This window comes from Palaemon carinicauda, chromosome 2, assembly GCF_036898095.1.
Source record: "Palaemon carinicauda isolate YSFRI2023 chromosome 2, ASM3689809v2, whole genome shotgun sequence".
Lineage (NCBI taxonomy): Eukaryota > Metazoa > Arthropoda > Malacostraca > Decapoda > Palaemonidae > Palaemon > Palaemon carinicauda.
This window is the reverse complement of record NC_090726.1, coordinates 39,277,909-39,289,136: the sequence shown is the minus strand read 5'-3', so window position 1 is coordinate 39,289,136 and position 11,228 is coordinate 39,277,909.

Here is an 11,228-nt window from a genome sequence, read left to right as displayed (position 1 = left end):
AGTTATTGAGTGGTCTCAGCATGGAAGAAGCCTCAATATCTGATTTACTGGAAGAGTTAAAGTATCATAAAGAGGATTGAAGGAATTTGTTAATTTAAAAGCGTTATGTTTTATGATATAATTCTGTGACCTTAGAGTTTGAAAAACTCAAAAGGTAGAACGAAGCTAAAAAGCCCTGAGTGCAGACCTCCGCCATGGCAGCTTATTTCTCAGCATGGAAGAACCCTCAATATCTGATTTACTGGAAGAGTTAAAGTCTCATAAATCGGATTAAAGAAATTTGTTAATTCAAAAGCGTCATGTTTAAGGGATATTATTCGAGGCGCTAATGCTTCTTCGGCCTTATAGTTTGAAAAACTCAAAAGGCAAAACGAAGCTAGAAAAACACTGAGTGCAGACCTCCGCCATGGCAGATTATTTCGCAGCATGGAAGAACCCTCAATATCTGATTTACTGGAAAAGTTAAAGTCTCATGAATAGGATTAAAAGAATTTGTTAATTCAAAAGTATCCTTTTTAAGGGATATTATTCGAGGCGCTAGTGTCTCTGCGACCTTATAGTTTGAAAAACTCAAAAGGCAGAACAAGTGCAGACCTCCGCCATGGCAGCTTATTTCTCAGCATGGAAGAACCCTCAATATTTGATTTACTGGAAGAGTTAAAGTCTCATAAATAGGATTGAAGGAATTTGTTAATTCAAAAGTGTCATTTTTAAGGGATATTATTCGAGGCGCTAGTGTCTCTGCGACCTTATAGTTTGAAAAACTCAAAAGGCAGAACGAGTGCTGACCTCCGTCATGGCAGCTTATTTCTCGGCATGGAAGAAGCCTCAATATCTGATTTACGGGAAGAGTTAAAGTCTCATAAATAGGATTGAAGGAATTTGTTAATTTAAAAGCGTCATGTTTAAGGGATATATTATTCGAGGCGCTAGTGTTTCTGCGACCTTCTAGTTTGAAAAACTCAAAAGGCAGAACGAGTGCAGACCTCCGCCATGCCAGCTTATTTCTCAGCATGGAAGAACCCTCAATATCTGATTTACAGGAGGAGTTAAAGTCTCATAAAGAGGATTAAAAGAATTTGTTAATTCAAAAGCGTCATGTTTAAGGGATACTATTCGAGGAGCTAGTGCTTCTGCGACCTTATAGTTTGAAAACATCAAAAGGTAGAACGAAGTTAGAAAAACACTGAGTGCAGACCTCCGCCATAGCAGATTATTTCTCAGCATGGAAGAACCCTCAATATCTGATTTTCTGGAACAGTTAAAGTCTCATTAATAGGATTAAAGAAATTTGTTAATTCAAAAGCGTCATATCTAAGGGATATCATTCGAGGCACTAGTGCTTCTTCGACCTTATAGTTTGAAAAACTCAAAAGGCAAAACGAAGCTGAAAAGCTCTGAGTGCAGACCTCCGCCATGGCAGATTATTTCGCAGCATGGAAGAACCCTCAATATCTGATTTTCTGGCAGGTTTAAAGTCTCCTAAAGAAGAAATGAAGGAATTTGTTCATTCATAAGCGTCATGTTTTATATAATTCCAGGCATGGGCGCTTCTGCGAACTCCAAGTTTGAAAAATTCAAAAGGCAGAACGAAGGTAAAAAGCACTGAGAATGCAGACCTCCGCCATGGCAGCTTATTTCTTCTCGAAACAAGCTTGCCTTTCTCGGAATCAATTTAGACCGCAGGCGTATTTGAAGTCTGTGTGACAACCATGTGCGAACTTAAGGTCAAGGCTAGGGTTAATTCGGTCGACCATGACCTTGACCTTTGACCTATGTTTTTCAAAATTGAATCACTTCTACGTCTCAACATAACAATTAATCCCTGACAGTTTCACTACTCTGAGTAAAATTGCTGCCAGGAAGGTGTTCACAAACAAGCAAACAGAGCTCCAACAGGGAAAATAGCCCAGTGAGGAAAGGAAACAAGGAAACAAGAGAAGTAATTAACAATTAGAAAAAAAATATTCTAAGAACAGTAACAACATTAAAATGAATATTTCATATATACATACATATACCAAGGCACTTCCCCCAATTTTGGGGGGTAGCCGACATCAACAAAGAAACGAAAACAAAAAGGGGACCTCTACTCTCTACGTTCCTCCCAGCCTAACAAGGGACTCAACCGAATTCAGCTGATACTGCTAGGGTGTCATAGCCCACCCTCCCACATTATCCACCACAGATGAAGCTTCATAATGCTGAGGAAGAGAAATAAGATAGAATAGTGTGCCCGAGTATACCCTCAAGCAAGAGAACTCTAGCCCAAGACAGAGGAAGACCATAGTACAGAGGCTACGGCACTACCCGAGACTAGAGAACAATGGTTTGATTTTGGAGTGCCCTTCTCCTGGAAGAGCTGCTTACCATGGCTAAAGAGTCTCTTCTAACCTTACCAAGAGGAAAGTAGCCAGTGAACAATTGAAATGCAGTAGTTAACCCCTTGAGAGAAGAATTGGTTAGTACTCTCAGTGTTGTCAGATGTATGAGGACATGCTAACATGCCTTACTCAAAAGGGTGAATGAAATTCAACTACGTAATGAACTTGGTTTATGAAAAATATTCTTTTGTAAAATTCAGATTATTTTGTATTGTGGTCAATGGAAATATCTATCTATCTATCTATCTACACACATACAAATATGTACACACAGGCAATAGAAAAGTTGTGTTCAGTGATATACAGTCAAATGCAATAGTCCTGTCGCCTCCAGTCCCCCTCTGTCACCCCCAATATCTATAGATTCCATGATTTCAGGTGGAGAAGAGTTATGTTAGTTAGGAGGGAGGACAACGGGGGGGGGGGGGGGGGGGGCCCATGGGCGGGGGGGGGGGGGGGGTGATGTAAGGTGTGTGATGGCAGGGGAAGCACAAAACATCATGTAGAATTCCATATAATATCATACGATCCAATCCCAGTTTCATGATCATGATGATTCTAATTTATACTTGCTATGTTATTTGCTATACAATTCTCGCTAACAACTTGTTGACAGAAAGGATCGATGATTAGTTTGGCATTTATTATGTCCTGAGAGTGAAAAATCTTACGTAAACCTATGCCAGGAGTTCTCTCTCTCTCTCTCTCTCTCTCTCTCTCTCTCTCTCATATATATATATATATACATATATATATATATATATATATATGTGACGGGCCGAGAGAGGGTTGTGAACTCATAGGCAGGATGCAATCAACTGAGTTCTTTATTAAGGAACACTCTTCTTTATATACAAAACCTCAAGGCAACAAGACATAATATATTCGAGAGACAGACAATGTTACAGAGCAAAATCCGAGACATGATCATTCAGGTTCTTTTTAGTGCAAGGGAAGAGCGCAGGTACAAGCATAATATATACAAAATAATTTATGTACGATCGTGTGACATACAGTTGGTACATGGCTCCCCCTCTAAAAATGACATACTGAACATGTTAAATAGGTGCCCTGAATCTGGAGAGGTAGTAGTAAAAACTGCGCCGATTAGCGGCAGTGAGTGGCTGTAGAAGTCGATGGTTGGGGTGCGAGCGAGTGTGGATGATGGGTGGCTGTGTTGCCGCTCCGGCTCGTCACGGGGTAGGCGAGTGTGTCCTACGGCATTCATAGGCGTGTGTGTCCTACGGCATTCATAGGCGTGTCCCACGGCATTCATAGGCGAGTGTGTCCTATGGCATTCAGAGGCCTACGGCATTCATAGGCGTGTGTCCTACGGCATTTATAGGCGTGTCCTACGGCATTCACGTCAGCTTCGGTTGAAGTTGAATAGGTGTCCTCTTCGTCAGGAGTGGAGGCGTTGATGGAGGTTTTGAAGGTCATGAAGTGGCTGTCCATAAGGGCACGAAGTAGGTTCACCTCACGAGGAGAGCTGTCTGCGGCAGGTTGCAGGCGAGTGATACTGGTCATTTTCCCGAGGGTGAGCGAAGCCCTTTGGTCCCCCAACGGTTGTTGAGAGAGCTGAAAAGGCGTTGCTATACGGGCGGCTGGCGACGGCGAGTACTGCTGCAGAAGGTATGCGTTGACGGCGTCATAGTAACGGTGAGAGGTGGAGGGGGGGGGGGAGGCAGGAGGAGCGGGTCACTCCGGGGTCACCAATGTGATGAAGGAAGGAGAAGGGGGTTGTGAACTCAAAGGCAGGATGCAATCAACTGAGTTCTTTATTAAGGAACACTCCTTTATATACGAAACCTTAAGGCAACAGGACATAACATGTTCGAGAGACAGACAATGTTACAGAGCAAAACCGGAGACATGATCATTCAGGTTCTTTTTAGTGCGAGGGAAGAGCGCAGATACAAGCATAATATATATAAAATAATTTATGTACGATCGTGTGACACACGGTTGGTACAATATATATAATATATATATAAATATATATATATATATATATATATATACATATACCAAAGGCACTTCCCCCAATTTTGGGGGGTAGCCGACATCAACAAATGAAACAAAACAAAAAAGGGGACCTCTACTCTCTACGTTCCTTCAGCCTAACCAGGGACTCAACTGAGTTCAGCTGGTACTGCTAGGGTGCCACAGCCTAACCTCCCACATTATCCACCACAGATGAAGCTTCATAATGCTGAATCCCCTACTGCTGCTACCTCCGCAGTCATCTAAGGCACCGGAGGAAGCAGCAGGGCCTACTGGAACTGCGTCACAATCGCTCGCCATTCATTCCTATTTCTAGCACGCTCTCTTGCCTCTCTCACATCTATCCTCCTATCACCCAGAGCTTTCTTCACACCATCCATCCACCCAAACCTTGGCCTTCCTCTTGTACTTCTCCCATCAACTCTTGCATTCATCACCTTCTTTAGCAGACAACCATTTTCCATTCTCTCAACATGGCCAAACCACTCTAGCCGCTAAATCATTTCTTACACCCGTTCTCTCCCTCGCCACTTCGTTCCTAACCCTATCTACTCGAGATACACCAGCCATACTCCTTAGACACTTCATCTCAAACACATTCAATTTCTGTATCTCCATCACTTTCATTCCCCACAACTCCGATACATACATCACAGTTGGTACAATCACTTTCTCATATAGAACTCTCTTTACATTCATGCCCAACCCTCTATTTTTTACTACTTCCTTAACTGCCTCCAACACTTTGCAACCTTCATTCACTCTCTGAAGTACTGTACATCTGCTTCCATTCCACCATTTGCTGCAACAACAGACCCCAAGTACTTAAACTGATCCATCTCCTCAAGTAACTCTCCATTCAACATGACATTCAACCTTGCACCACCCTCCCTTCTCGTATATCTCATAACCTTACTCTTACCCCATTAATTCTCAACTTCCTTCTCTCACACACCCTTCCAAATTCTGTCACTAGTCGGTCAAGCTTCTCTTCTGTGTTTGCTAGCAGTACAGTATCATCCGCAAACAACAACTGATTTACCTCCCATTCATGGTCATTCTCGCCTACCAGTTTTAATCCTCGTCCAAGCACTCGAGCATTCACCTCTCTCACCACTCCATCACCATACAAGTTAAACAACCACGGTAACATCACACGTCCACGTCCCTGTCTCAGCCCCACTCTCACCGGAAACCAATCACTCACTTCATTTCCTATTCTAACACAGGCTTTACTACCTTTGTAGAAACTTTTCACTGCTTGCAACAACCTTCCACCAATTCCATATAACCTCATCACATTCCACATTGCTTCCCTATCAACTCAATCATATGCTTTCTCCAGATCCATAAACGCAACATACACCTCCTTACCTTTTGCTAAATACTTCTCGCATATCTGCCTAACTGTAAAAATCTGATTCATACAACCCCTACCTCTTCTAAAACCATATATATATATATATATATATATATGCATATATATATATATATATATATATGTATATGTGTGTGTATCGAAAGTGTGATTCTAAAGGCGGGGAAGGAGGCATTTTGTTTGAAAGTAATTCACTATCAATTCATCAGTATCATAATATTTTCAGCAATGATTCCAAATTATAATTATGTTGTATAGACCCGCTTGTTGTTATTCCACATAACATTCTAACAGAAAATTTATTGCCTAAAATACTGAACTTTGGTATAGTTTGGAAATTTTGTCCAGACTGAATAACCTTATTTATACCAATTCACGAGTCCAATAACAACTCATTTTCCTTAGATAGCATATCTGCAATTGGGTTGAAACAATTCACCATATATGACCAAGTATTTCAGGAAACACTGGTGTTTGTGTGAGCAGTCAATCCTCAGAGAGCAACTACAAATCATCTTCATATTACTTTATATCCTCCCCTAGCTTACATTACGTAAGGGTCGTTTAGGTGTATTTATGGCTTTTCTTGGTCTCAAGTGGTTTTTTTCCTAAAGATGCGGTTTACATTTAGTTGTAAAATATTGTGCTACCACAAATGGGTTCTACTGCCTTTTGTAGATCTATAAAGACAAGTCACTTAATGCTTACCCCAGCTGAATAAGCTCTGGTTCCAGCTGTTATTTCAGTTAGTAGTAAAGGTGGTTGATAAGGGACATCAAAATTTCATAGTTGTGTTTATTTAGATTATAATATGACCCCAGGAGAATAGTGTAAAAACTAGACTAAAGTGACCAAATGCAGTTGATCAGTTTACTGAATATAAATATTTGCAGAAAAGTAAAGAAAAATTTTCATTATTTTAACTCTAATCCAAGGATCTTTCATATATACAATGTAAACTAAACGCTCCTTAGTGTGATGTCCATCCACCATTAGTGTCTACAACTTCATTTAGACATGCATGCATACTCTTCACAAGATTCTGGCATATGGTAGAGTGAAGTTTTGACACTCACAATTCAAACGCTCTTGTTTAGATGGCTTAGCACGTTCGTTGCCCTCCCACTTCCCAATAACGAACCATTTTTGCCCATAGGTTCTCTATGGGGTTGAGGTCGCACGCCTTAGGTGGCCAGTTTATTACTTGGATTTCTGGGTGATACTCTAACCAAGCTCTAATGACTGTGTTTGTATGGGTGGGGCTATTATCGTGCACTAGAACGATTGGGTGTGGATTGGGAATGGCCATGGCTCTCACTCGGGGAAGCAGGTCATCCACATAATCATTGCCCATGAACCTTTTAAATAATCATCCAACCCCACAAATTAATACGAACTCTTCCATTCTTGGCTCTCTTCTGAATATTTGTCTAGTCATAACGGGTATTCTGTCACCTCCAGGAATGCCTTGTTCGAACTTCCACTGACGTAAAATATCTTTCATCTGTAAAGATGACATTTGTCCTAAATGAGTGATCACCGAGGAGATGATATAAAGAAAATCCAAAGCGACATTCCCAGTGTTTTTATGTCAATTTTTCTTTATTAGTCAGTATGTGATTATGAAAACCATCCTCATAGACTCGCCGTCTTGATGATTGCCTGCTCACACACACTATGTTACGTGAAATACTTTTTCATATATGCTGAATTGTTTCAACCCAACTGCAGATATGCTATCTAAGGAAAATGAGTTGTTATTGGACTCATGAATCAGTATAAGTAAAGTTTTTCAGTCTGGACAAAATTTCCAAACTATACCAATGTTCAGTATTTTAGGCAGTACATTTTCTGTTAGAATGTTATATCGAATAACAACAAGTGGGTCTATACAACATAATTATGATTTGAAATCACTGCCGAGAACATTATACTGATTAATCGATAGTGAATTACTTTTCAACAATATGCCTCCATCCCCCGTAACAGCTCTAAAAATTTACTCTGCCATATCTCATACTTTACGCCTTTAGAATCACTCTCTTTCAACTTTAGAATCACTCTCTTTCAATATATATATATATATATATATATATATATAGAGAGAGAGAGAGAGAGAGAGAGAGAGAGAGAGAGAGCTATTCCTAGCTTGTGTTTTAGAGAGATTTGTCAGTCGAGACAATATACTATGTCAAACTAAACATCGATAATTTTTTATAAAGAAGTTGTTCGCGAGAATGGTATAGCAAATATCGCATCAAATATACCATATAATTGTAAGTAAAGTATTATTATAATGATATAATTAGGAACCATGAAATTATGTTGAATATATGTTCGTAATTTTTTTTTTTTTTTTTTTTTTGAGATTTCCCAGCTATCACACAGCTGTAACAAGTAGGACTTGCCCCATCCTGGTGTCCTCCCCAGCTCGTGTCCCCTCCCCCCCTCCGCCCAGCGTCCTGCTTCTGCCTGTTGTCCCCCCCACCCCCCCTTAACAACCAAACTTTTCTACACCTGAAATTTTGGAATCTATAGATATTGGGGGTGACACAGGGGGACTGGAGACGACAGGACTATTGCATTTGATTGTACCTCGTTTAGAATGGAAGCAATTTTTCCTTGATTTCAATGAATCTCAACTGAATACAATTAGCCGTTTCCTTGTTAGCTACACCAGCTGTTATAGCTGACAAGGAAAAACTGCTAGTTGCAATGAGTGAGTGATTTAACCTATGAAGGACGAGAGAGTTCCTGTTTTGTGCTTTCACTGATGAGTTTTGATTGTATGAAAAACAGCTTCCCTTAGGTAACCTTAACGCAAGGATAAGAGGAACAGACATTTTAACAACTTCAATAAGCAATGTCACAAAGGAGGACTAAATTCTACTTCCTTATTATAATAAGTTATGCACTGATGGTGTTCCAGCTATGATGGCTAAAAACTAGGGATTTATTGAACATCTTAAGAGAGCAAATAATTAATTTTTTTTTTTTTGAATGAAAACAGCTAAGTGTGTTTAAACAGACGCAATATTTTACTGGGATGTTGCATTTTTATGAGATGTGATTGTATAAAAAGTAGATACTCGCCAATATAAAATATAGGTAAAGGTTATATTGTTGATATTTATAAGCTATCTTTTCCAAAAGATTTGTATAATTTTACTTATCACTTCAACAGAGAACTTAATTGCCTAACTAAAGTAATTTGAAAAGGACATGCTTTCGACATTATTCGTTGACTTCCGGTAGTTTGAAAACTATCCAAACTTGAATGAAATATTTCAAAATTTAGTTTTCAATATAATTCATTTACTGATTACTTGTATGAAAAGTACTTGATTCGAATATTTGAAAATGCAATGCTTAAAATTTGTATAAACCTGTCACTCTTTCTTTAGATTACTAATACATTACTTGGAGGATAAAATAACCAACAAAATTCTATGCGGCCTTAAGGAGCATTGAGGAATTGCAAGATGACCTTCATCCAAAAAGGGTTCCCCATCCCTGCTCTATTATTATTATTATTATTATTATTATTATTATTATTATTATTATTATTATTATCCAAGCTACAACCCTAGTTGGAAAAGCAAGATGCTATAAGCCCAGGGGCTCCAACAGGGAAAAATAGCCCAGTGAGGAAAGGAAATAAGGAAATAAATAAATGAAGAGAACAAATTAACAATAAATCATTCTAAAATAAGTAACAACGTCAAAACAGACATGTCATATATAAACTATTAACAACATCAAAAACAAATATGTCATAAATAAACTATAAAAAGACTCATGTCTGCCTGGTCAACCAAAAAGCATTTGCTCCAACTTTGAACTTTTGAAGTTCTACTGATTCAACCACCCGATTAGGAAGATCATTCCACAACTTGGTCACAGCTGGAATAAAACTTCTAGAGTAATCTAGAGCATTGTATTTATGGTCAGTCTCTAGACTCTAGAGACTGACCATAAATACATATGCTCAGCACCCAAGGTCACTCTCCACCCAAGCTAGGACCAAGGAGGGCCAGAACATGGCTGCTGATGACTCTGCAAATAGACCTATAGGCTCCCAAAAAAAAAAACCCATCCTTAGCTCACAAGGATGGTGAGGTTGCGGCGACCAAAGAAACTAACATGTTTGAGTGGGTGGAAGAATCACAAGATGAACAATTTATAAGGGAAGTGATTCCTAATATATCTTCTTTTAGTATATTTCAATCTATAAAAACAATCATCAGTAGATTTACATGAATGTATATTTACTCAGATTACACTATCTACAGTTCAAGCATTCCTTTTACTTCTCCATTTGGTGCTTTTCTTTTATTCCTCCGCTTGAAGCTTTTATTTTACTCCAGTTCAAAGTTTACTTCAAATTCAGTTCAAGCTTTGCTTTTACTCCTCCAGTTCAAGCTTTTCTTTTACTCTTCTAGTTCATGCTTTTCTTTTTCACCTTTGTCCTGATTTCTTATTTCCTTATATCATCCAATTACTTTCTAATCTACACCATCCCTAGGAAAACAGTCCATTCACATCGTATCCTTTCTTCTCCGCTATCTACTTCCATTTATTTCATTCTTCCGCCTGTCTTAACTCAATCTCTTCTTCCTTTGTTTTTATTTTGTAGACATTTGTTTTTGTTGTTGTTAATAGTTTATATATGACAAGTCTGTTTTGACGTTGTTACTTATTTTAGAATGATTTATTGTTAATTTGTTCTCTTCACTTATTTATTTCCTTATTTCCTTTCCTCACTGGGCTATTTTTCCCTGTTGGAGCCCCTTGGCTTATAGCATCTTGCTTTTCCAACTAGGGTTGTAGCTTGGATAGTAATAATAATAATAATAATAAAAAGCCCGTTTAGAGTTCTAGTCTCCTGACGTAATATCATGTTATATGTTCATGTTAAAAGAACCAAAGAGAATATCTAAATATCTATAACACATATCTTAATAAACATGTAATATAATTTCCACAAGCATATTCGAATCAAATTAAAATCAAATACTGCCCTCTTTCTCTCGTGTGTTCTTTGTTGACAATCAAATTTCCAAACCAAACTTTGCTCTTTCACAGCAGATAAAAATCCTAGACTTTCCGAGATTAATTTCCTTTGTACTACAGGTAATCATATGCAAAAAGCTGTAAAACTTAGTACGGGAAGTTAATGATTTTATATTAGGAATTCAACATTAATGGTATTGTGAAAACTAAATTTTTGAATATTAAAAATATTAGAATAAAATGAACTAGCTCTCGTTTCTTCTAAGTCGAAGAGGAAATATAATTATTCTGATATTTGAAGTCTATTTCTAGCCATCGTTCAAATGCTGTCAGTTGCAAATAGATATGCTGTTGACCTTTGTTCTCTAGTCTTGGTTAGTGCCATAGCCTCTGTGCCATGGTCTTCCACTTTCTTGGGATAGAGTTCTCTTGCTTAAGGGTACACTCGG